General features: G+C 39.8%; 1 long non-coding RNA gene and 1 pseudogene across 2 annotated transcripts in view; one reads left to right on the top strand and one right to left on the bottom strand.

The window, feature by feature from the left end:
• The first annotated feature begins 1,606 nt into the window (after positions 1-1,606).
• The window catches only part of LOC309372191 (craniofacial development protein 2 pseudogene), a 208,970-nt pseudogene continuing 182,771 nt past the window's right edge, over positions 1,607-27,805 (top strand). The window contains exon 1 of the transcript in view: positions 1,607-1,618. The product of the transcript in view is annotated as a craniofacial development protein 2 pseudogene (transcript). The remainder of the gene's footprint in view (positions 1,619-27,805) is intronic.
• LOC309371582 lies at positions 9,018-26,356 on the bottom strand. The gene is made up of 3 exons (XR_014169218.1): positions 26,239-26,356; positions 22,922-23,016; positions 9,018-9,109 (listed from the first exon to the last, which is right to left on the bottom strand). It is a non-coding gene; the product is annotated as an uncharacterized lncRNA (long non-coding RNA).

Raw genomic sequence — 27,805 nt, 5'->3', positions numbered from 1 at the left:
TAATATCCTAATGTGTTTCTACAAATCTATAGTGCAACCACACTTCAAATATTTTGTGCTGTTCTAGTCACTGTCCCTCAAAAATGATATTGTCAGACTGGGAAAGATGCAGAAGAGGGTAACCATAATGATAAAGGAGCTAGGTTAACTCGACTTTGAGGACAGTTTACTGTGTTTGGGTCTTTACAGATTAGAAAGAAAGGTAAATAAGGGTGGGACAAGATACAGGCATATAAGACTATGTGTGGTGTGGAGAAAATGGATAGAGAGAGACAGCTTTCCCCTTCTCTCAAAACGACAGAGGCCAGGGTTATCCAATGAACCTGCATGGCTGGAGATTCAGGACAGACAAAAGGATGCTTTTCTTCACACAGTATATAGTTAAACAATGGGATTTCCATATAAATGAAGGGATTTCCAGAAAATGTAGTGATGGTGCCAATTTCTGTGGCTTTAAAAGGGGATTAAAGGAATTCATGGGTGATAAGACTATCTAATGGTTGCTGCTCACAATGGCTGTATACTGTCTCCAGAATGAGAAGTCAGCATTGCTGAGGAACATGAACTGGAGAGAGTTTGGTTCTGCTGTGAGATCGCCACAGTCATCTGGTTGGCTACTGTGAGAAAAGAATGTTGAACTATAGGCCACTGGTTTGATGTAGCAGGACTTTCCTTATGTTCTTAATATAGGACTGTATCCAGAGCAGATCCACTGAAATCAATGCACTTCAGTTAGTCATTGAAACAATCGACTTCAGTGTATCTCACTTTGATGCAACCCAGAATACGGTAATTAAAATAGCAAATATATACAGAATATAACTGCTTCCAGAGCAGTCCATTGGCAGTGTGACATTTCATTGCTGTCACTTCTTGCTCAAATGCCAAATATATTTTCCATGTCCACAATGCAATGCTATGTGTGTCTACTCAGAACCAAGCTCCATGGAATTCAATGGGACTAACTTCCAGGAAAATGAGTGTAGTATTGCAACCTCAGTCAGTAAGACTTAGTTTTTTATGCGTTTAAAAAACTGAAAAGTTGAGTAAGAAATCTCTAATATAAAGATGTCTAGAATACAGAAATCATAATATTTTGAGATGAATACAGAAATCAGAATATTTTATGATGAATGGGGAATTGAGATAGATCACATTTTACATAAAGTCTAATAAAGGAAAGAAGTTATTGAACTAGTTTTTGTGTAGAAGCATCTTCAGTATAATTATAGAAATGGGGAATACTGTAAGTCATGAGCAATAATATCAGGATATTGATGATTTTTAAAACAAAACTCAAGAAAGGGCTAAGAAATTCCAAAAAATATTAATTTTGTTAATGAACATTGTAACAGGTAAAAATGTACTCAACTGAAACAAATTAAAATTTCAAGGACAGTTTGGGTTGACATTGCAGAGGTTTTGTTTTGAATTTAATCACATTAATTATTGTAATAATTAAAAATGTTATGCTAAAGTGGGTTGCAATCAGCTTATTAGTTGCTGTGTTTATGTTCCTGACAGATTATGCAGTTTTGTTACTGTAGTGAGTTTGGGCCAAACTTTTCTAAGGCTGCCAATGAACTTGGATTCTTTCAATGTTCAGGTACAGCGTTATGTCTTCATAAACAACAAGCCCACTTAGAATCATAGAAGCTGAGAACTATAGAGTTGTAATGGACCTTGAGGATCATCTAGTCCAACCCCCTGCAGTACAGGAATTTCAACTAAATATGACAACAGCCATCCAACCTCTGCTTAAAAATCTCCAAGAAAGGAAAGTTCACCACCTCTCGTGGGTGCTCTGCTGTTGATGCAGCCTAGACTAGCATTAGTTCTTTTGCTTCTGCTTAATGATGTTGACTCACGTTAAGCTGCTAAAAGCCCTGGATCCCTTTCACATGCACTACTGGCAAGCCACCTATTCCCCATCTTATATTTGTGCAGCTGGTTCTTATTGCCTGTGAACAACAATGGGCCCAGGACAGAAACCTGCAGCCCCCCACTTGTCACTTTTTTCCAGCAGGATGAGGAATTGTTACTGAGTCAACCAGCTCCAAATCCACCTAATGGTTACCTTGTCCAGTCCACATTTTACCAGGTCTCATAATAATTTCTTCCTGTTTTAATTTTCTGTGATAATATTGCTTTTTGGAGTAGACTTGAAGAGCTAGCAAAGAGTTCATTAATCAGAGATAAAGTGGATCTTAGCTATTGTTAGCTTCTGTTCTGCTGATGCAAAGATACAGAATGAGGGCTCCATATACAAAAACAGTTAAAAACAAGATGGCTAACTTATCAAGTAATGCCAAGACCAGGAAATCTTACAGGCCCTTGTGCCACACACTAAGAATGCTTTTACAGGTCTAATATGTTTGGTACACACCTTTCTTCATTCTTCATCATTCTGAAATTCCAGTTTCACCACCCACACATGCAACGTAGAAGGACTGCCATTACAAACATGAGTATTTGTTGGTTAACTTGGATGACAAAACTGGTGCTTTTCTATCTTTCACTCATTAGCTGAGATTACATATCATGCAGGGATTCCTATACCAATCCACACAACCTTAAAACGTTGCCTTCAACATTTCCTGGAAAGTCTTTGTATCAGTGAAGTAGCAAACCATCTTATTTTTAACTGTATATAAATAAAACAGTAACTATGTTTTTTATGAAAACTCTGATCTCACTACAATTGTTTCATAGTTTTATACTATGTAAAAGCTGCATCAGTTTCTTCTAGAAAGTTCTCTTTCTGACAGCACTTATTTCTATTAAAATTAACCAGCTGAAGTAAGATCACATTTATTGCTAAAAGTGTATAGGTTTAAAATAAAAAGAATTATAATTCCCCCTAACACTGAACTTGGATGGTTGATGCTGCTCAAAAACAATGTAGTGGTTTTACTGGCACAACTACAAGGAGTTATATCAATTTTCACATTTAAATATATATATTTTAAACCCAAAATCACCTGACAAACTCCTGTGAGCTTCTATAACTGGCATCTGAGCCACAGAATGCAGAATATGTCACTGAATGGAGAAGTGGGGGGAAGGAAATGGAAGGGGTACGAAGCGGAATTGGTCTTCCCAAATCCCTGATAGTTCATAGCAAATATTTTGGAGGAAGTGGGGATTATGATCAAGGATAAGTGCCATGAGGTCAAACTCCCATCCTTGCATTAAATGAGGACATTTTACAAGACAGGAAAGGGACAATAATACTTGTTTTTTTTTACTTCTACAGAAACCTTTCTATAAAGCAATGGATCACTGGAGTTGTCAACCAACTCAAGCCCCAGCTTTTTAGCACTTCTGCATGCAATTCAGATGAATCTTGAACCAAATGGGCCACTTCGGAGAGATTGTTGAATCTGAAGCAGTATCTCTCCAAACTGAATAAGAGACCTCTGAAACAATCTGGGCTACTTCAAAAATCTGGATGTTGAACATTGGCCATGTAAGGAAAATACCAGGATGGGAAGAGGGTGGACAGAAAGTTCTTTTCAGGCTGAACTGATTGGGGAAATGAAAAATTGAGATAAAACAGAACCATTAGATCCTCCCATTCCAAATTGTACGTATCTGTATTCTGTTCTTACATGGGGCTTGCAGTAAACTCTCCTTCAGGTTTATGGAAACTTAATTTAATGCCAATTTAACTTCGGCAATGTTCTAACATCAGGTGCTTACATCACAGATACTAACTGTGCTACTAAAGTGGTAAACCCCCATGCAGCACAAAAACAATGCATATTTAAGCAAGCATTTTGTTGAACTTGAGCTTCTGGTCTCATTGTTTAAACTGTTCTTTTAAACTACTTTTATTGCCTTTTAATTGACTTGTTTTAATTAAGGGTGTTTCAATGTTCTGATGGCATTGACACTGTGTATTTTAATTATGCATATCTTTTTTAATTGATTTATAGATGCAAACTGCTTAGAAGTCATTTTGGAAAATAAGTGGTATATAAATATAATAACAACAATTACTTTGGTACAATGTCCCAGACACTGAAGATTGATAATTTCCCCTCATCTATGCAGTAAGGTCAACTTGGTTAGCAATAGAGTGCTATTCCTGGAGTCTACTGGAATCCAACACATTAAGTTCTACCAATACAGTCCATTTTGCAAGTTGAGCATCTTACTTTCTTATTTACAGTATTTTGGTTGTAACTTTGCTCACAGAACGACTTCTGCTTGTGCAATGGAATCTCTCTTCTCTCTCCACCTGCAAATCTGGTCTGGGGAAATTGGAGAAAATCCCAGATCAGTTTGGGGAGATGATGTAGGGGCACATGGGATTAAAAGAGGGAGTGGAAATTATGTTGTGCAAGCAGAAGTCATTTTACCAGGGTAGTTACCTTGTTGGATAGAACTCTCAGTATGCCACCAATTAATTGGGTGGCTTACAACTGTAAACATTAACATTTTACAATAAAACATTAAAATTCAACAATAAAACATACAGTAGGAATCAATTAACAGAACAATAAAAGCAACCCTTAGCAAGCAGCATTCAATGTTTTATAGGGAGCCTCATCATGGAGGTCAGTAATAATGTAGGCGTATAAACATGCCTGTGGGTCACTAGCAATGGAATGCTGTAGGGATTCTCAACATTTCTTCAACCAGCCCGAGGCTGTTCTCTTCTTTTTCTGCATCAAGATGAAAATCAGATGCTGTGAGTGAGGATATTAATGCAGCTTGCTCCATAATAAGCTAAAGCAATGCTCCACTCAACACCTAGCACCTCGTCTCATTTGTGTATATCTTATGAAACTGACACAAAATTGGTCCAAGCCCAACTCAACACAGAACTGATCTTGGCTGTGTAATCAAAAGTGCAGTTGCCAAAACTTAAAACATTTGCTCTTTTTCTCGTAAAGGTGATTAAAAATCAAAGTGGCTTCTTATTTATTTATTTATTTATTTATTTATTTATTTATTGCAAGAGTATTTCAGTTTCAAATTTAGCTCATGCTAATTGTTAAATTAGCTCATGCTAAATTAGACTGGAGGAACTGCAAGACACAGGCAGAGCAGTGTAGAGAAAAAATATGCATGTTTAAAGTAAAAACAAGAGAGAAAACTATGTGAAGGTTTGTGTATGTATGTGTATTCTCAGAAAAGTCACTATTCACTTACACTGCCTTGATCTTCGCCTTTATTTCCCTGTGGAGATAACTCCATAGCACAGCTTTCTTGGAGCATGTTATGGAAACGTTTGAGGAGAAATGCTCACTTGCAAAAGAAAGTAAACAAGTGGGGAAAGAGTAGGGGGGATAATGGTGACCTAGTCTTCCATTCTCTTGAATGTTACTCTAGAAATGCAGAAATTGTTAAAGCAGATGGTGGTGTTGATCAAGCTGTATCTATGGGCAGATAGTCATATGCAAGAACTGGTGTTCTCAAGTGAAGGTGTACTTTTCTATTCACATCCAAGGAGACATCTAACCAGCTTAACAGACTTCCATTATGCTATGACATTTGGTCAAAGCAAGTAAATTTGATGGATTGAAAGAGAGTCAAAGCCATGTCCCTTCTATATGTCAAAGCAGGTCTTTGGATCCTGGCCATCAGATATATATATATATATATATAACTTCTCCTACATTTGTACCGGGCATTTCACTAGAATATTTTAATAAATACATCCCTGTCCAAAAGACCTTTGAGTCCAAAACAGAAATGGTCAATAAAGGAGAAGATAGCAAAGATGTGTGAATATGTAGGCAAATGGTCATTTGTTTGCTGTATCCATTTATTCTGACTTTGAATAGTCAGAATACTAGATTACTTGAAAAGTAATCTAGAGTTCAGGGAACATGGAATCTTTATGTATAATGATGCATTATATTCCCAGCCCCCAATTCTTCAAGCAGTGAGAAGTTCCAAGGCTTCCAAATGTAAGAAGAGCCTTAGTGGGTTGGACTAAAGCATCATCCAGTCCACCATTCTGTCCTCACAGTGGTTAACTATGAGGAGTGCACGAGAAGACCTGCATGCAACAACGCTACCCTGCTTGTGTTCCCCAGCAACTGGTATTCAGAAGAATGCAGCTTCTGACACTAGACAGAATATAGCTATAATGACTGGTAACAATTGCAGCTTTCTCCGCCATACTTTTTATAGACCTGTATTTGTTTACAAATACACAGACTGAGCGTGGGTGGAATTGAGTGTTGAATAAGCCTCAGCAGATGTCCCAGAGTCTCTGCCCATACATGTGTCAACAAGATGGAGCAAGGAAGTGAATGTGGAAGTGTGGAAGTGATGCCAGCCCTTCCCCAAGACCCCAGTGTTGTGTGTTTCTCCACTGACATCCTGATGTACTGTGTGAACACTTGTAGGGAGGGAGCATTTCATGTAGGGTTGAAAGTGCAAAGCCCCCCCCCCAGGGCTCAGGCATTATTTGTTTTAGAAACCCAGGATATAACTAACCTAATCCAATTTTAAGTCCACATGCCATTTTAAGACTCTGATAATTTAGACTACAATCCTGTCCCTATTCAGGAGTAAGTCCCACTGAATTCAAGAACACTTGCTTCTGAGTAATAGAAATGCTTAGGATTGCACCATAATGTGGCTTCAACATCTACCTAGACATTTCTCTCCCCTTCATATATTTCGTTTGAAAACCAGCCTGATGAAACCTCTGTGAAGTCCAAAGTTTGCCAGCCATTTGTGACATTTTAGTAGATATTACCTGAATGAAACTTGCTTATGCTAAGTTCATATCATAAATGTACAGCATAGCTATAATGCTAGCATCAACCATAATACTAGAATAAATGTTAACATCCACCAAAAGTCTTTTTCCAATATCAAATCATCTTGATTTAGTTTTAGCTTTTCCGTTTTTTAAGACATCAATAGTGCACTTATAATTTGAATACTTGTGCAAAAGCTCCTTAGTTCCTCATTTAGCTGTTCTAAAAATAAAAGGCAAGCAGTTATTTTAATTATAGAGTACATATAACAAATTGACATAATTATAATTAATGCAGGAAAAGCAGTGAGAACTTTGGGAAGTGGGAAATTAACTCAAGACCCAAGTTTGTGATAAGAAGATGTACTCTGTTCTGCTCTCACACATACCATGCTCAATGGATATAATTCCCTATCTCTTCTAATTAACCAATATGTAAATTAGGAGTAACCCAATGCTGTAAGTTAAAGAAGAATTAAATATTAGCCACAAACACACACACACGGGCCTCTATCCAACTAAAGTTAGTTGAGACTAACTTTAATGAAGCCAATTCACCAAGCTGATTGTAAATAAAATAAAATAAAATAAATGTCCTATGAGATTGAGGCTGCAATCCCAGCCCCACTTACCTGGGAGTAAGCTCCATGAAGTCATGCTTAAGACTGCAACCTTAAGCTGTAACGCCCAGTGAGGCTTACTTTTGAGTAGACATGTATTGAATTACATTGCTAGCCTCTTTCTACTAATTAGGCTATACTGACACAATACTTTTGTATTAAGAGTAGCATTCAAGAAACCAGTCTTATGACATCCGAACCCACACATCTGAACCTAGGAAGAAGTAGAAGATTGGTTTATTACATGGAAATGAAAGAGATTAGAGTATATGCATGCTATATGCATGCTATTTTAGGGGTCATCCACACTTCCGTTTGTCTTGCAATTTCTAGGTTTCTGATAGGTCGGGAGAGGTTTTTCTTTTGTCCCAGTGTTTACTGCTGAATTGGAACACATGTCAATCAGGATTTCTGCCACAGCCCTAATTTAGGGAAGCCCACATATTTATCTCTGAACTATAAATTTACCTTAAAGGTGATTCCATTGTCTGTTTGGAGTCTGGTTCCTGCTTACAGGAGGCTGATAAACAGTAATCAGGTCTTCCAGGCAAACACTAGTCCAGTGCTCTGATCTTTTCCGCAACTATTAAGGTCTGGAGGTTAGCTCTTATTTACAGATCACCTGTAAGACAGGAGCTTGTACCAGGGTCACAGATAGTTCACAAGAGGTATATTTTATATTAATTGCATACCAGCTGTTCCATAGTCCATAGAAACAAACCATGTGAAGAGTCCAGACTAGCACCCATCAATTACACTAGCTTTTCATTTGCATATATTGATGTCCTTGGAAAATGTTTGCTAGTATTCTTTCTTCCCCTTGTAGACTTTAACCAAATTGACTTGGAAAGATCATAATCTGGCAAAAGAAGAAAGGAAAACATGCGAGATGGGGTAGCAGAAGAAAAGGATCCTAAGTAACAAGGAGGGATATCACTAGATGATACAGAAATAATTTGAGCATTTATTACTAACGTCGAACAAAGTAACGTCGATAAATGACAGCTTTGATGAGTCTTTATTGCAAAATTCCTTGTGCCTCATTAAATATGAAGAATGCAAGAGTCAAAAGACAAATCTCAACATACCACTAATGAATGACATAAAAACGAAAAGACAAAGAGCAAATCAGTGCATTTGGGAAAGCTGTGTTACAGCAGGAAATGTGCCTAATGTGAGTTAAGTCTTTTTAAAAGATCAAGAAGGAAAGAGGAAGATGATGTGAAGTACATTGGCTGTTCCTTGGAGCTGAAGAGCCAAATTGTATTCACAAGTTCATTACCTGGCAAAGACAGAACTGCCAGCACCAAATTTTTTAAAAATAATAATGGCACATTGTAATAAGAATTTGTAGCTTTTAATGCACACGTGAATTGTGCATGTCCTGCAAGAGAGGAAAGGCAGTTAGTGTGGTGTGCTGGCATGGGGGTCAGACTAGGACCTGGAAGAATGGACTCCTACTCATTGATGGGCTGGTTGTCCACAATTTGTCTTATTCCCTTATAAGGCCATCTAAGTTGGTGGTCATCATCACATCCTGTGGTAAAAACTCCATAGTGTTCAGGGATGAGGGACCTTTTTCAGCCTGAGGGACTATTATCGCTTTTGGGCAACCTTCAAGGAGTCATATGCCAGTTGTAGATAGGGTCAGAAGCAAATGCAGGCAGAACACCGACCAGTTTCATACTTCCCTTCTTTTATTTATGTATGGAAATATATCAGCCAGTGGAATAGGAATCCTTCCAAGAATCACCAGACCACATTCCTGGAGGAACAATGCAATTATGTTTAGTATGCAGAAAATTTGCAACTGTAACCAAAGAATGGTAGAATTATCCAGATAGAAAATATACCTTGGTCATCTCATTAAACCCTGCGCTCAACACAAGATCTTAAATATCTTCAATATCTGCCTCTGCTTAAATACCTGAAATGAAATACTCTACCACTTCCCAAGGCAGTCTGTACCCCTGTCAAGCAGTTCTTATTGAGAGGAATTTTCTACTAATGTTTAACTGCTGCTTTCCTGTAATTTTCACCCATTGGTTCTAGTCTTGCCCTTTGGAGCAGCAGGAGGACACGCTTACTGCTACTTAAGTATGACGTCCCTTCACGTATCTGAAGATCACTATTACGCCTGCTCTCCATCTTTTCTCCAGGTTGATTTTTACCAGTGGAGGAGTGTTGTAGTTCAGTGTAGACAGACAGTTAGACAACAGAAATAAATAGTCTGGTAATAGACTGCTGGTTGAAATAATAAAGAACATTAAGGGTTATTACTCCTGGAAAACAAAGCCATTCTGAGTGCAAGCTTACATGTGCCATCACAGAATCAAACAAAGGAAGGTTCAATGCAAACACTAAAGGAAGAAGGAAGAAGGAAGGAAAGCCTGAGGAAACACGGTATGCAAGACAAGAAGTTAGTTACCCAAGAAGGAATCAGCGAGAGAATAGGTTGCATTTCTGTCTATCAGCCTCCACTGGGCCAAGTAACTGACTACAAGCATTGTTGCTTAACTCCCAACATGGAAAAAGTATTCATGTGCTACAGATTACTATTTACACCCAGTTCTTATAAAGCTGTCTCTTGCTGATACATCTGAGCATAAGATCAGAGGGGCATCCTACTGACATGTTTTTATTTGCTACCGTTTCTAAACAGCCGATACTGCTGTGACCAATAACCAAACCCCCAAATTACCATCACTCATTACATTCCCTATTTGGGATGGAACAGGTGCATCAAGTAGTAGCACACACCTGGCCCTTTTCTGATCCGACAAGTCTTCCTGCTTTCCGGCTGCTTCTTGCATCCATCCACCCATCCATCCAATTATATGTGATCAAATGTGTGTTTTGGGTCTGTTAGTCTACAGCAGTAGCCTTGTCATTGCAGGTGTCACTCGGCTTGCTTGTGCAGCTTCAGGAGAGATTTTCTCCTGCCTGTGAATTTATGCAGATCCCACTCCATAAAAGACATTTTATCTGTAGACTTTGGCACTGCAGAGAAGGAAGAGAGGTGCAATAGAACTACGAGAGAGATGACATAGCCTGCAGTGTTCTTGCTGATCTATGCCTGCACTCTGCGATACTGTAGTTTCCATTCCGCTCCCTTTGCCAATGTATATCATTCCTTGTCAAACGATTCACTGACTCCAGAGTCTATGGCAGCTTAAAAGCTGTATCTTTTTTTCTTTTCTTTTTCTTCTGCCAGGGTTACTGCTCCGCTGTCTTCTTCTTTTTCAAATTCACTCCTCAGTTTGTTTTTGAGAAAGAAGTGCTTGTAGCTGATAAGTATTGGATCCTTCATGAGCTTATATTTTCAGCGAGGCAGGGAACACCATTGCCATGATTCAGATCCAGTGCCATCATTAAAGCTTTCGTAACCTTCAGGCTGGGTCACTGCATTGCATTCTGTCTGGTTCTGCCTTGAGGGTGGTTTGAAAACTGCTGCTGGTGCAGAATACCCTGCGCTCTAGCACAGTGTTGTCTTTCCAAGAATTATTTGAAGAGCTGGTTTGGAGTGACCTACAAAGTCCTCAGTGGCTTGGGCTGCCCTCTCTTTTATATGTTTGCTGAAACTTTGGGGTCCAAATGAACCATACAAGCAATACAAAAACTATCAATTATCAATGCAAACACAGAAAGCTGACATAAATTACTGCTGGGAGATCCAAGGGGAGTTTGAACAATGGAGTTTTTAAATTCAGAGATATGTTGCTTGAACATGATTGGTACTAGTATTGGAAAAATGCAGAGCCCTGGCTTTGTAATGTTATAGGTGAAGTAATGTGGAATTTAGGAATTTAGAATTTAGACTTAGAGATCAACAATATTCTCCACAATTTGGTCTTCACTGCTTCCAAGAGGATGGAGCAACTGTAAGAACATAATTGTTAGTCTATAATAAAATTGGTGTCATTAATGTGGTAACATGAAATATTAAACCACAAGGTTGTGGTGAAAGAAAATGGAGATACCTTTAAGAATGTGCCAATCCTTAGAATCACACATTTCTGTCCCATTGAAACATATGATTGTAGAGGAAGAATGACTGAAAGCAGCATTCAGGAAATGGAATTATAGGTCTGGGAGACACCCCAGAAGCAAACTAGTTCACCCCCCTTGGGAATATCTAGCCGATGACCAGACTTCTGCCACCCCTCCCTGATTCAGCATTCAGAACAACTATTTATTTTTATTTAATTTTTTCTATTGCCCATCTGTTCTTGCAGGTGGAAACAGAATTATGCTAAAGAAATGCAACATTAAAAGTATCAGATTGTCTTTGATATATTACAAATCACCTAAAGTTTTGCTTTTGCTGCTCATACCAGCAGCACTAAATGAAACACATCCCAGAATGCAATTCCCATGCATTCCCTTTAAAAGGGTGGTAGACAGTAATGGCAAAGTGGATAGTTAGCGTGCTGTGTAGACTTATTGCAGCATATAAAAATTGAAAAATAAATCACTTCATACAGACAGATGTACTTCGCTGCTAATTGTAAACCGCAGCATGCCCTTGAAAAGCAATTCAGTGCACTTTCTCCAGTTCGAACATATGTCTTTTATGCATTATCCAGATAAGAGTTGTATTTAGGTCAGCCGCAAAAGCCAGGATTTTTCAAAAGTGACTGGCTTTTGGATTGGATATTGAGTGCTGGGTGCGAGAACTGTTAAAAGGGACTGATTTTTTAGAAAGTGCTAACAGCTGCCTTTTAAATAGGTGGCGACTTTTTACGCGGAAAAAGTGCCTGAAAACACGAGATACTCTGAAAAACATGATCAGAGAATCCAAAGAGATGGGAAAGTACCTACATCCTAGAAGTAATATGATTATCATTAACAAAACCCTAGCAAACGTAAGGCATGCTCTAGAATTTGCTTCCTGTTCAAGCATCATTTGACCACTGTGTTTTTTGAACTTCTGGAGCCAAGGAGACATGTTTACCATCCCAACTGGATGCTTCCTCAAGTTCATGGGTAAGGGCCCTCGGGCCAAGGGGTCAAAGATTGCTCTCCATCAGGGGTGGAGGAAGGGGGGTGCAGTGGGGGTGGGCCGCCCCAGGTGATCCCACTGAGGGGGGTGACAAAATGCTGGGTCGCACTCACCGTGGGGCCTGCAGCATGCCCGAGCCATTCATCTCTCCTGGGAGTGACACGGTGGCTTGGGCGGCCCTGGGCTTCGTGCTGCCCCAAACGGTCTGCCTGCTGCCTCACCCTCAGCTGTAGGGTGGCTGAGTGGGAGGAGGAAGGCAGACTCCTCGGAGGCCCCATGGACACAGGGCATGAGCATTACCCCAGGCACCCGATTGGCTTGCTCCACTGCTGCTCTCCATGCCTCTCTATCTGGCCCCTTAAGCCATGACCCCTTCTCTGGCCATACCACTCTGCCCAGGTTATGGCCTTTGCTGAGCCTGCTCTGTGACCTTTTCAAATGCTTTGACCTTGGCTAAAGTAATTCCTGCAAAATAAAGCCAGGGCATGTTTGCCCTCCTCCATCCTTCCTGAAGGGAGTGGATGTGGGGGAAGGACATGTGATGGCCTGACAGCCAATAGAGAAGAGGGGAGCTGGTTATAGAAGGCTGCTCCTCCCCCAGCTTCTTCCTCTTTGCCTCTTGCCAACCTGTTGCATTTTAATAAACATAGCATTCATTCCAGTTCTATCTTTTGAGTTTTCTTTTGAGTGTGGAGGTCAATGTGTCCCTGGGCTGTAATAATTCATCTTGCTTATTTGGATAGAGGGGTGGAGCCTATTGTAGAAAGGCCTGAGGGGAGACCCGGGTTCAAATCACTACTCCGTCATGAAGTTTAGTTGGTGACCTTGGGCCAGTCATTATCTCTCAGCTAACCTACTTCATGACATTGTTGTCATGATAAAACAGGGTTGGGAACTTTGTATGCTGCTTTGTGTTCCTTGAAGGACAAGTGTGGTAAATGACAGCAACAACAGAAGTACTGCCAATGGGTAGGAGATTTCCAGTACCTTTGTCATCACACAAAACTGAATGGAGAGATTCAGATCATCTGTGCAATGTGAGATGAATTCCAAACCAACTACAAAAAGTTTGGGGAACTGCTATCATTTGGAATCCCTGATTCAAAGGATAAGCTGCAATAAGCAATGTCATAACAGTGGAGCACGTTCAGCACCTTGCGTTAGTTACATGAGAGACTGGAGTTCTGAAGTGAACTCTTTAGCTGCTGCTATTAATGTATAATGGCCATTCTTCAAAACAGATGGGCAAGGCTACACACATTTTAGACTAAGTAAACCTTGGGCAGAAATCCAGAGGCTAAACGGAAAAGCGAGTTTGGTGAATGAATGGTTGCGGTTTTTTCCTGACAAAAAGAAAGAAAGTTTTTGCTCTTAATACTATAACTCTGGTCAGAAAGGCTGGCTGCATTTTTCAAGCTTGAGCTCAACCTTCAGCATCTTTTATGCCGGGTGGAGTGCAGGTATAGTTGTACACCTGGAAAAAAGCCTGAACTATAGATATCATACCAAGATACTTCTTTGAGATTACTATATACTTCTTAGGAGTATATAGTAATGGAAATTATGCTCTTCCCTAAATGATGTCATTCCACTAAAGGAGGTTTAATGGACTCAGTGCTCATCATAAACACATCACAAATAAATTGAATTCCCATTTTATCCATGTTGAAATGTGTCTAGATTGTATTACTGTACTGCAGTGTTCTCAGGGCTGTATAAAACAGTGGCATCATTAACATTTATCGTTCTTACTGGTAAAGAGGCAGATGACATACAGGCTACTAAATGATACTGTAATTCAATTGCTGGCACATTAGGAACTTTAACATATTAAGGCTTGTGATATAACTTTTAATCCTGTAAGTCTGTCAGTAACTAACAAATGCTGAATTATCTCCTTCCTTAGACATACACCATTGGAATCCATTTAAAGTACTTAATGATGTATTAATAAACCATGATTTTCCAGCAGAGTTTTCTGAACTCCACTCACTGGCGCCAGTGCCTGCGCTGCCAATCAAATCAGAATGTCATCATTCCCTCAGTAAATAAAGGTTAATTGGATGTACAGTTGAAAGGATCATGAACACGAGTAATACCTGTGATAGCCTTGTTCTAGGTTTAAAGGACTTGCTAGCTTTTTCTAAGAGACGCCTGTGCACTTTGTTTTCTGGCCACATTTATCTAAGGCAAAATGGTTTTTTAGCTAAGAGTATTTGTCACATGCCTTCCATATTTTACGATGGGCATCTCTACAGCTAGTAGTGTCTTACATCTAAATGAATTATACTTAGCCACATCTCTCAGAGAAGGCTTGGAGCTCCTTAGAGGGGAACGAAACAGTGACCTCTTGATAAAGTGTCATAAGGGCATCACGACTGTTTATTTTGTTGACGTTTAGATAGTGTTTTAAATCTATTATTTTTTAATTGATCAGCTATACCATGAATTGTGTTCACTTGCCCATCCCCATTAAAAGATAACTATCAGTAAGTATGCTAATGATGCTGCCTCTGCGCAACATAAAAGAGTGTTCCAAATTGCATCACTGTCATCAGTATAGTCAATCTTCATATTCTGCTTACATGAAAAGATACATTGGCCCAGTTCACACATAATGCTAAACCATACTTTGGGGCAAAGGTGCAACTCATGGAGAGGAGCTTGTGAACATTTTGTTCCTGCTCTGCTCATGTTGCTGCTGTGCTGCTGTGAGCTAAACCATGGTTTGACTTAGGTTTTGTCCAAACCCTGGTATATGGCTTGTGTTGTCTCAGTGAAATAGTAATTGCATTTTAGGTATAACAGTTCAGGCACTGAGTCAGGGCAGTGCCCACATACCCAATGTTCCAGTACAACAGCAATTTACAGTGCTGAGAGCCATATCACATGACTGTTTCACTATAGCTTTGCCAGGGCACAATCTTTCTTCCCACTTTCATTGAATGAAAGAATAATGTTCTACCCTACATTCCAAAAAGGCTCTTCCCACTTGTCAATCTAAAGATGAAATGATGGCATACTGCCTTCTAATGAATCCAGTTGTCTGAAAATGATTATCTTCTTCTGCAACAATTATGGCTGCATGAACTGTGGGAGCATGGCTTCAAACAAAAATGCTGAAATAAGTGGGTAACGCCGAGAAAGAAATAATGAGGTTTTCTTTCCCAGTTAGAAAGAGAGAGGTTGCCTCTTGTCCCCTATTATGAGGCTGACACATTAATGATACAACTGCTGCGGGTTAATCCTGCACCCTTGGTGCACTGGCTTGCCGCAGTCTCTCCTGGAATGACAATTAAAATACTTGACAATTAGCATCTAAGAAAGATTCTGTGGCATCCATGGATATGCATGAAAACTTATGATTGTGGGATTGGCTTAAAACGGCGATTCGGTTTCCTTCAAAAGTTCCACTTAATTGGAACACAGCACCAACACAGAGAGTGTTAATGGACTAAAAGGAGTAGATGCAATGTCAGGGATGGATTGGTAGCATACAATGTGAAAACAACAGGTTCTGTGATCATAATATTCCTTGGCATGAAAGGTTCCATTTAGATCTTGCATTCGAGTAAAGGAGTCGACTCCGAGACAGGGATGGGGAACCTGGGCTCTCCAGGCTCTCTTTCATAGTTGTACTATGACTCCCATCATTCCTGACCATTAGCCATGATGGTTGGCGCTGATGGGAGTTGGAGAGAGGGGTGACTGAATGTGTAAATCTTTATTCCTCTCAGGTTCTCATTTTCCAGTCCTAACTTCAGATTCCCACATTTCCACACCAAGTGCAGGGTGGGGACCAAAGCTGGACAAACTACCACAGAAAGAACACAATGTGTCCACCACCAGAGGTAATACCCCTCCCCTAACACTTCATACACCCCTTGAAGAGTATGTTGCTACCATCATAGGCTTGAGGATTGAAGCCATACATAATCTACCATAATCCCCAGTTATTAGCATGCAAACTAGGAGATTTGGTGATGACAAAGCAAGTTTTTTTTAAAAAAAACAACAACATTTGAAACCAGTCTTCCTCATTCCTCTTCTTGTGGCTTTTTAAAATTTTCAGTTCTTCAAGTTTCCTTATCTTTGGTCAGGTACACTGAGCTTCCCTATCTCTTTCTGCTGTCCAAATTGGCTTTTTTTGTGGGGGGGGGACCATACTTCCTGTCTCTGACTGACAAGAGGGGCTGTATCTGGCCAGATTGATTTTCTCTCTCTGCCTTACACATTTTCCTTTTAAAATATATCCTGTTTTAATACCATTCTGTGTCTCCTACCCCCCTGGAATTGCTACCTTTGTTACTTCAATATTCTCTTTTATTTTGCTTCCTGACTTTTGCTCTGATTTATAGTTCTGTTCCTTTCCCTCTTCCTTCCTGATACCACTTTGACCTTTGCTTTCTCTAAGAGTTTGCCACCTCTAATTTTCCAACAGCTACCAGCAAGTGTTTGTTTCTGTTATCATGACCCAGACTCTAGATTTCTAAGGCACCTGCAGGAGGATCCACCAGAAAATGTGCCAGAGAATTAAATAGTACACTGCCTGTTCATGTTCTTTGCAAAGTTTCAGTCTTATGTTATACAGTGGTATATTGAGTTCCAGACGCTTCAGGTTACAGACACTTCAGGTTACAGACTCCGCTAACCCAGAAATAGTAGCTTGGGTTGAGAACTTTGCTTCAGGATGAGAACAGAAATTGTGCTCCAGCGGCACAGCAGCAGCAGGAGGCCCCATTAGCTAAAGTGGTACCACAGGTTAAGAACAGTTTCAGGTTAAGAACAGACCTCCAGAACGAATTCAGTTCTTAACCCGAGGTACCACTGTATAATGGAACCTATTCACCAACTCAATTGTTTCAACATGGTGAAGAAGCTCTCAGCAACCTTTTAGAATGTATTGTTCAGGCAAGATGATTCTAAAAATTAGTGGAATTGTCCCTCTCTTATAAGAGGCATCAGAAAGCAAATGGAAAAGCTAGTGTACCTAGTCAACACCACAACACCTGTGCTCCAAGGCCCCCAAAGTATGAGAAGAGTTCTACAGCCTTAAACACTCTGTGCAATAGTTACAACTGTCTGTGTTACATGGATCTAAGTTAATTGTAGCCTTTCTTAGTTCATACAAGTAGCAAATATGGAAATTAACAGTAACTTTGGTTTGGACAAAAGGCTAAAAAGAGCACAACAAAACGCAAGACACTTGCTGATACAATTGCTTTTGTTCTCTATTCTTTGCCTTTATCTATTCCATATGTTCAAGTTTATTTCTCCTTCCTATCTCTATTGGAGATGAAGCCCTAAAGGCATGAGCTGCTTTTCCCAGTGCTTTGCAAAAATTCCCCAAACTCACTGTAATTGTTTCAAGCATCTATCGGAGAACATTGAACTCAACCTGGAGTTCAAAGATGCAAAAGGTCATCTTTAAACTTGACCTCAAAACCTGGCAAACAAACAAACACATTTCCAGAGTTTGGCAATGATAAGTTTGGGTTCCTCTGTGATTAACTCACTCATCCTCTTCATTATTTCCCAAATTTGTCTTTCTTCTTTAATACTTCAGGATTGTTCTGTGATGGATTACCAATGATAGAGGTGTGTGTGTGTGTGTGTGTGTGTGTCTATATCTATATCTATCAATCATCTATCTATCTATCTAACTGTGAATATTCTATCTTGCCTGCATCTTGCCAAGACACCCATGGAAATTAAGTTGGCTTCATAGTTTTACCTACTCATACCTGGATTCCTCCCTACATTTGGAAAGGTGCAAAACTGCACCACCACAAATCTGGTAATACAAAATTGTGTACTTAAGGCAGAACTTGTACCTGTGCTACTCGTATGAAGCAGTTGAAATGCTTCTAGATTCAGTGCTCACTTTTCAGCAGAAGGGAATAGGAGCAACGTCTGCAAGAAGGTCCCAGAAAACTGGGATAGGCTTTCAGGGAGGTGAGCCAATCTGAAAAGCTGGACCAGACACCAGCAAATTAAAACTGATTGCCTCAAGAGGAAGAATAGACTTGGATGAATAGACTTTAGGCTTAGACCAGCTAGAATTTTCCTTAAAGAAGTAGTGAACAGGCAATCAGTTGAGGCACAATGCCTTCTCTGTACAGCATTTACCCATAATTTCTGATGGTGGCACTTTGTGAGACTGAGAATATCCTGGAAGATCCCACCCCCTAGACTACTGATGGTCCCGTTCCCTCAAAGGCTGCATGGGCATACAAACTTTATCTCAGTTATGTTTAGCAAGGGTAAATTAATGACATAATCCTATACCCAAAATTCTATCTGTTCACCTTCAGTCCCTATAATGTAGCAATCTATCCTAGAATTAGCAGGTGAGATTAATTCACTTGGATTTTCTGAGGACTTGTTTTTTCCCCAAGGAGGCCTGATTATATTAGCCCTGGTGCTGAGTGTTCCGTTTCTCCAATTTGAGGACACAAAACCTCCATCTGTTTACCAACACATGTTCCAGTTATATTCCTACAATGGGATTTAGGAAGTCTATGATAAACCTTTGATTTCTACCATGGAAACATTATTTGTTTGCTCATTAAATCTATTCTCCACTCTTCTTCACTGAGAGTACCCTGGGCTGTTAGCAACAACACCCTATGTTATACTTGTACATTAATCAGGAGACAATACTTTGAGTTTCCCCAAGGCCAGTTCAGATGTACTGCATTCTATTGCATTGTTTGAACTGCAACATCAATGAAGTCAAAATTCCATTATCTCCAGTACTTGAACATTTCCAACTCACATCTACATTGCTCAGGAGAATGGATGGCTTTCACATCTGTTGTATTATTTACTAAAGGAATTGTCTTAAATCAGGGAAATCCAACTCCCAATAGATTGTGATCTACTCACAGTATAAAAAACTGGCAGTGATCTACCCATTGTCATAAAAAGACTGGCAGTGATCTACCCAAAGTTGTGGACCTTTTTTTTAGTAAGCCAAAGTTTGGATTATTATTATTATTATTGCTTTTTTGTAAGGAGATTACTGAAGGTCCAGAGATCAACCAGGATCTACCAGGAACACCCCAGTAGATTACGATCTACCTGTTGGACATGCCCGTTTTAGATGATATTGTGATTTGAAAGTGTTATAAGCCAGCCTGAGTAGTACATAGAAGGTTGGGATAGGACAGAAACAAGTAAATAAATATGAAAATAATATCTGAATGCTTCCACAGTAACCGACTTGTATAGAGATTTCAACCATGCTTTGGAATGTGAACTAAAACTCACATAAGATGGTAGGATTTCATTCTTAGTTAGCTTGTTTAATTTCTCTTTTGTATCCGAAACATGACAAGAAGGTTGATTTTCTTCCCAAACTTTCTATTTGAGTTTAAGGATATTCTCTCACATTTAGTCAAGTTGTTGGGCCTTGATATTTTTGTTCTGTAGTCTATAGTCACCATTGGGTTGTATCAGTTGGTGCAATTGTGCAAGGATGTTTGATTCAATAGGATGTGTGCAGAAACAATGAAAAAGGGCCAATTTTTGATTCCTTGAAGCTCACCAAACTCTCTGAAAATCTATTCTGGAGGGTCCTCCAGTGTTCCATAACAGATACTCAGCGAAGTGATGCAAGGTGTGGGGGCAATAGGAAAATTGATAAAAATTCCCTCTACTTCTCCATTAGCAGATACTCAATGGGTTAGAAGGACTATTTTGTATAGTTGAATTGAGATACTTTGTGAATACTCTTTAGAGTTACTTCATAGTCACATAGACATCTGGCATTTGTAAAATGAACACACACACACCATTGCTTTGCTTCTTTGTCATTGAAAATCATTGAATAAGGAGATTTTTAAATCATTTGTACTTGCACAGCTACTTATCTCATGAAATCACATTATTAAACTGTCTCTTCAAGCCCAGAAATGACTTCAGAAAGGCCAAAGAACTGTTAACAATTATAATGCATCTCATGTATAGAGAACTAATTGGTGCATCTCTGTGTGTACGATATATATTTTCAATATGGCAATGCTTGTATCTTGGCACCTCCTGGTAGATCTGGGGAAAGGAGGGGAACTGCCAGAGACTCAAGAGTGAAGGTTGACAAAGTGGTGTCCTTCAGATGTTGTTTGACTGCAACTCCCATTAGCCTCAGTATGTCAGTATAGCTGCATGTCAAGGATGATTAGAACTGCTGTTCAGCAACATCTGGATGGTATCCTGTTGGTTCCCCCTGCCCAAAAGAGATGTTGCCAATCAAAGCAGATGATAAAGAGCAAGATGGACCACTGTTCTGACTCTGTATAAGGCACGCTCAGATGTCTACGCAAGCAGCTTAAAAATGGCTGCAGACACATGGATCTACAATGACATCTGAAGAGTGAAAAAGATTTGGCCTCATATCCAAACAATAAACAGGGATACTTGCACTCACATGTATAACGCGAGAAAAACTAATTTGGGGTAAGGAAGTGTAAACTCTTTACTTTGGTAGACATAAATCCTGTAACATGTTCCATTGACTCATCTCAAGGAAATTAATTGATTTCCCATTTCTAGTTTCAGTCCTGAAGATTAGCTTTTATTTCTTTCAGCACCTTGTTTTTTGCCTAGGTGAGCTCTTTAAATAACCCCATTAAGCCCCTTTGGAAGCCTCATTAGAGCAGAAATTGACCATTAGGGAAGGTGAGGTGTTCAGCTGGCCCAACACAGTAAGTTGTTTCATGGGCTGTAGGTGGAAATTGTTTCATGCCTTCAACACACCTAAGGTGAGCCAGTTGTTCTTTATGCACCCAGTGTATTGCCGTTGCTGCTAAATATTACTTGATCAGTGCATTTTGATCTTTTAAATTGAAATGGCTCTGCAAACATGAAATGTCACAGCCCCACAACAAAATATCAAGGGAAAACATCTCTGCAACCCAGCAACATGGTGATGAAGCTAGGGAGATAAAGACACTCTCGCACACACAAACATTGCCCTGATAAAAATAAATCTCACCTAATCACATAGCACAGGATTTTATTGTAAAACATAAATGTAAAAACAATTATGAATCTAGAAAGCCAGCAGCTGCATAGGGGACTGCATAATATATCATACAAATTGTCGTAGAGTTGACTATTTTCCTGCTGGGCAGATTGTGTGAGTATGAGACACTTTTTTCCCCAAACTGAGAGCCATCTTCCCTTCTGGACCACTTTTCTAGGGCCACATTGCTCCACATGCAATGAATGTACATTTTTGCCTTTGTACAGGAGGCTACTTTCTAAAGACACACACCACTCTGTCCTGAATCCAGACAAGCAAGAAGCACAATCAAGGTCACATTCCATCCAGGCAAAAAGACTTGGATTGCAAAAGCAGGGCCGGTGAGGGAATGGCGTGAGGAAAGTTCTGTGGGTTGCATAGAGACCCTGGAGCGCTGCATTCATCCCCAGAGCCTGAGCAGTGGGTGCTGTCTGCCCTGGGTGTCATCCCTAAGGAGGGCGTGACATTGCTTCAGTGCCCCCCCCGGGCCGCTGGCTGTGGGCAGCGCCCCCCTGGGTCGCTCGCTGCTTACCGCAGGTGGCGCTCCCCTGGGACGCTCGCCCCGCCTCCGTGTGGCTAGCCCCGCCCCCATGCACACAGGCCCTGTGTCTAGCTCCGCCTCTGGCTGCATTCAGCCCCAGAGCCTGAGCTTCCCCACTCCTGCTGTAAGTTAACTTCATATCAGCTGGACACAGCAACTCACAACAAGAAGGTGGTGAGAGTGCGGTGGAGAGCCAGCCTTCAGCAGACAATGAATAAGGCAACTTTATGAAGGAGGAAAGCTGTACAACAGACTTTATACATCACTTTCACACAGAGTGCTCTGAAATCTGCTTCTCTGTATGCCAATATCACGCTCAGGATGGAAACTGTGGTAGTAAAGTCCACAGGAAATCAAGCCCAGTTGTATAAATGTATGTACTGCAATACAGTGCACTATATGTAGATTACTGGACAGTGCAGAGTGAATATTATAAAGGAAAGGTGACAGAAAGATTTCAAGTAGAAATGTCACCCTAGCAGCAAAGCTGGAATTGAACCAGTGACCTCAGGATCTAATAACAAAGGTTTTCATAACGGAAGTCAGAGGAGCCAAGGTTGTATAGTTTCACAATAGCCCAAAACTCATTTATAGTCTGTAGATAAGGGAAAGAGTGGGTTTTTTCATCAACCTTTGTGAAGGTTACATGTAGTTCGTGTGGTGCTGAACCTCTAGGAACATCACAAGAGAGAAGGAAACCCTGGTCTTGATGAAATGGATGGCTGACAGTTTTTAGGGGATTCTTCAAGTTCACTGTTTCTCCCAGAAGAGATTTACTGTGGAAAGGAATGTTCTAACCTCAGGTTGATTATCTTACATATAATGTCATTATATTAGTGTGTGTGTGTGTGTGGTCTCTAATCATTTTTCTCTGACATTCCTTCTCACTGTCTTGAAATTCTTTGTGAAATTAGGTGACATAACACATTTCTCTCCCACACTTATCTCTACAGTATTTGCTTTTCAGATTTTTCAGATTGAATTTCTTTTAATGTAGACTTCCTCTCACCTGGTGCTCTTCAAAAAATTTGGATGACAACTCCCACCAGCTCCTGTCAGCATGGCCAATGGTTGAAGAAGATGATAGTTGGAGTGCAACAACTTCTGAAAGGTACAAGTTTGGGAAAGGCTGTTTTACCAAGCCATTATTTAACTTGACATGGCATTTACAGTTCAAAAAAGTATTCCCTTATATTAAATGTATGTTTATCTGCTACAAAAGGACTGCCAGAAAACAAAAGTGGGAACTGCTTTGCTTTAAAATGTGTCCTCTCAACTCTAGCTACAATGTTCATTATCATAATGTGGTCATTAGGATCATGTTCTGCTTGCAATAACACTGACATGCTTTTTTAGTCATAACTAATTCCTGTCAGAGGCTTGTGTAAATATAACAACATGAATTCCTCAATCATATTAGATCACTGGAATGTAAAGTTACGCAATCCCCTTAGGTGCATTAGGTCTATGTAAGAAAATATTAGCCAGAATAACATAATAGTCATTGTACTGATATTGAGTCGCACTAACAGTAAATCATGTCTCAGACTGCAGAAATAATTCAAGCAGAAAGTGGAAATGAAATACAATAAAAGTAAGAGGGCGGGGGGAACAGTATATATAAGAACTTGCATGTTTTTGAAACTTGCAGTGAAAGTCAAATATGCATATTTATCTCCAGAATTCATTTGGAGCTCTGCTACCCAATGAATTCCTATGAAATAATATCTGAACCTTTATGAGTACTCTACAACAGGAAAGGAATGTCAATAAGGAAGCAATAACCCAGAACCTGCCCAATGAAATACCCTTTCTAAAAGTGGAATCACATAAGGTCAAACACTAATGTAGTTAATGTAGTAAAAAAGTATAGAAAGCCAAGAGTACCTGAGAAGAATGTGAACACAAGCTGGAAGAATCCTAGTCCATAGAACACACTGTATGGAAATCTCTTAATTTGTATGTGTGTGTGCTTTTTTTATTGGGGGGGATCTAAAAATCACTTAATCTTAATATAGCAATGCACATATTAAAATGAAAAGAAGGTCTCATCATGTTATGGGTCAGTCACCTACCAAAAGATTTCTTTCACAACCCAGCACCTCCCCTCCCCCACAGTCTCTCTCTGGAGCAAGGTAGAAATAGAGGCCTAATATTAAGGGGTCGCTGCCAAAGTATTTTCTCCCAGAAAGAGTCATAGTTGTGGGGAAGTTTTGACTCAAGATCAAAGTGTCCATGCCATGCATTTTAAAGGACTATGATAACACTCTAAATAGTCAAAAAGAATTCTGGCAGCTGTAGTTTATTAAGGGTCCTGAAAGTTCTTAGGAAACCTCTATGTCCATCCTAGAGCTACAATTTGCAGAGTGGTTAAACAACCCATTCCCTCTTTCCAGAGAACTTGCAGCACTGTGTGTGGGGTATGAGTCTGGCAGCAGATCTCAGCACCCTTAACAAACAACAGCTCCCAGAATTCCTTGGGGGAAGCAATGGCTATTTAAAGTGACATCATGGTGCTTTATATATTTGGTGCTGATGTGGCCTAAAAATAAATGGAATGGTGGTGGTGCAGTGCTGGGAACAGAGCCATCAAGATCTTCTCTAAGAGATGCAAGGTCTGCAAAACAGGAAGTTGCCTCACATGTTCTGATGCCTTATACTTCAGCCTGGTTCTCCTGCTGTAGTCCACAAGCTGCCAGTCTTTCCTCTCTGGAACCACATGGCATTTTATATTTAGTGCCTAAGATAATAACCTACCCACATGAATGCAATTTCGTTCTTGCATTCAGGACCTGAGGGCAGTATAAAGTTGATTCAAGCACTTATCAATGGTAATTGAAAAAGTGGCGACCGTATGGGAATGCTGAAACCTAAGTGGAAGCGATTCATAATGCACATTCTCCAACATAAGCAGCAGCAAGAGGAAAGGCGCAAAACTTTCAAAAGCCATTATCGCACTCGCTGCATGCTGCAAAAACAGAATCGCCCATCTCAAAGCATACCAAACATAAAGGGAAAGCTGAAAAGAAGTACTGTAAAAGTTTTCTGTGATATATTTCACAAAATTTCATAATATTGGGGTGGGGTGGGGGATGAACAGACTACAATCTATGAGTGTTGCTAAAACAGTTAATCTTTTTCAAATCTGTGACCCATTTTCAATCCAAACATGCATTTAGGACGCCATTACACACACACACACACACACACACGGTGGTATTGCTGCTGTGGCCATGCTGTGACTCCATAGTAGACATAGGGGCCAAATACTAGGCACCGAGGTCTGTTAGCTTAAACATGGGTAGGTGAACAGCCAGGGTTGGCTTGATATGTTTCGGCACCTGAGGTAAAATGCTTCACTGTTGCTGCCATGATGGCTGGAGGCTGTGAGGCTCTGCAAGGGCTTCCCCTCAAGGCATTCCACAGAGCTTTGTCCCTCCACCCCTAAGAGCAAGGGAGACCTGCTGATTGTCTGAAAAGGGGGCTTATTTGCTTTTAGATTCTCAAAAGTTAGCAGATATTATGTCTAGCAGCTGGTTCATATGATTTCTCGCTCAAAGCTGCCCCAATTCTGCCCCCTGAAGAGACACCTTCCCCTCCACCTGGTCAAGGTGCATGGTATTGAAAGTTGGGGTACTTGTTTTGGCAGGAGAGGCATGAAACCCTACAATCATTTCTTCCTGGGAGTAAAAATACAATAATGTTTTGCTATCTTTTCATGACATCCAAAATCACTTCACTCTGCCTAATGGTGGGGCTGGACCTCATATAACAACACATTAGCTCTGAAATTAATTTGCTTTATAGGTTTATTTTGAGAATAAGCAAGGATGAAATTCAGAACCCTCTACACAATGATAATGCTGTCTAGAAATAATAATCATCACAGGCATACTTAATAAAGTTTACTTTCGTTCCAAATTCATTTTATCCTGCCAGTCCTTGGCATTTTATTCCACAACATTGTTCACTGTTTATATAGCCCCCTTTTTGATTTTTATGTATTTGTAAAGTATAAAATACTTCAGAAAAATAAGTAATTAAAGCACTGAAATAACCATTAACGTTTCATAATAACCAGTCAGTGAAATAAATCAACCAGTATTACAGCAGCTGCTAATCCAACATGTTTAAAGACTATGTGCCTACCTAATTAAAAAGTCACAACAGCACACCTAAATTGGCCAAGGACATAGACTCTGTGATCCACAGTAAATATCACATGCCTGCTTTCAAATTCTCTTTGATGGCCTTGATCCAGCTTGTCTCTCTAATTTATTATCTCCCTAGAAATTCTGCAAGAAACTTTATGCTCAGGATGCCCACCTTCTGTTTGTCCCTTCACCTTATAGGAAAACAGTGGGTGCCACAGCTTTCCCTATCTTTGTTGCCATCTGGTCTGAGTTCTTGAGTCTCCATAAGCTTCAGAGAACTTATTTTTTTTGCCTTTGCTGAAATCACATCTGAAAACAAAGTCACTCCCTAGGAGAAAATTATGAATCCAGCATAAATAATTATTTCCTTTACTTTCTTTGTCACACTTGCACACTACATATCCAAATACCATTGACACAAGTGTTGATTATTCCCTAAAGGATGAATTATTCTCAAGGATGAAATATTGCATTAGGCGTTCATCTAGGATATCTATTCCATACTTTGTTCTTGGAATGCAAGAAAACCAGGAATTGTAGTGCCAAATAGAAACAAATGTGGAAATAGCTTTTATTCTAGTTATCTTCTGTGTTTGCAAGAGAGAGAATATTGAGCTTAGGCCAATGAGACCAGGAGCACAATGTTTAAATAGATTTAGATCACACTTAGGAATTACAGCTATCCTTCAAAACCCACACTTACCCAAATTAGCAACAACCCAATGTTTACAAAAAATGAATTAGGGGAAAGGTGCCTAAAAATGAATATATTGGTGAAAATATTATAGATACATCATACTATGGAAGATTGCTTGCAAAAAGATGTACATTAGTCAAAACCACATACAGAAAAGTTAGGAGAAATTCACACTAAACTGCTGGTAGATTTTCATGAGGATATTAAAAAAATAAAAATAAAAAAATCTAAAATTCCTGTAGAAATATTGAAAATTGACTTTACAACTGAAAAAAATGAGAAACAGAGAACTAAAATTGACAAATCCTACCATTCTTACTCTTGGCGATATGTATATTTATTTAATCTTTAACCTGGAGCAGAATGTTACCATTCTGGCTTTTATTATAACTGACACCCCCAAATAAAAGCCTCAGCCATTTCCTTGACCATTGCAATCTTCCCTCCACCACTGTCCATCTAAGCACCATGAAGCCCCAAGTATTCACCTCTTTGGCCATGTGACACTCCTTCCTTAAATACCAACACTGGTTTCCTGTCCTCCTTTGAATCTTGAGCAGGCTTCTAAACTCTCCATGGCCTTGCCCACCCTAGCTATCTCTCTCTGATTTTATAGCTCTATCTATATGTGTATAGAATTGCATTGAAAATCAGGATGCACATTTTCTTGTTTGGACCATCTACAAAGCAGAAGTTGCCTGTAGCGTACAATAACACTTTCCACCAAAGGAATATGCATCATTGGCACTTGGCTGGTTTCAAACACAGGTCACTTGCAAGAAGCAAGTAACAACTATCATCTAGGGACTGGGGACAGGGAAGCAGTGCTGGAAATGACTTGGTCTAACCCAGGTTGCTAATGTAATGCCAAGAAGTGCTCAGGTTACAACCCATGTTGTAACACTGGGATTGTAAATCACTGCTCTATATGCTAAGCCCTGAAGGGAGAAGCTCTAGAGATTTCCCTAAATGTAGCAAAAGGTCCTTCCTGAGGAGGGAAAAAGCAGATCTGGGACAGCTCACAGCTATCAGGGCACAAAGC

This window comes from Podarcis melisellensis (assembly GCF_964234715.1).
Source record: "Podarcis melisellensis genome assembly, chromosome: 6".
In the NCBI taxonomy this organism is placed as follows: domain Eukaryota; kingdom Metazoa; phylum Chordata; class Lepidosauria; order Squamata; family Lacertidae; genus Podarcis; species Podarcis melisellensis.
This window is presented reverse-complemented; position numbering and strand designations above follow the sequence as displayed.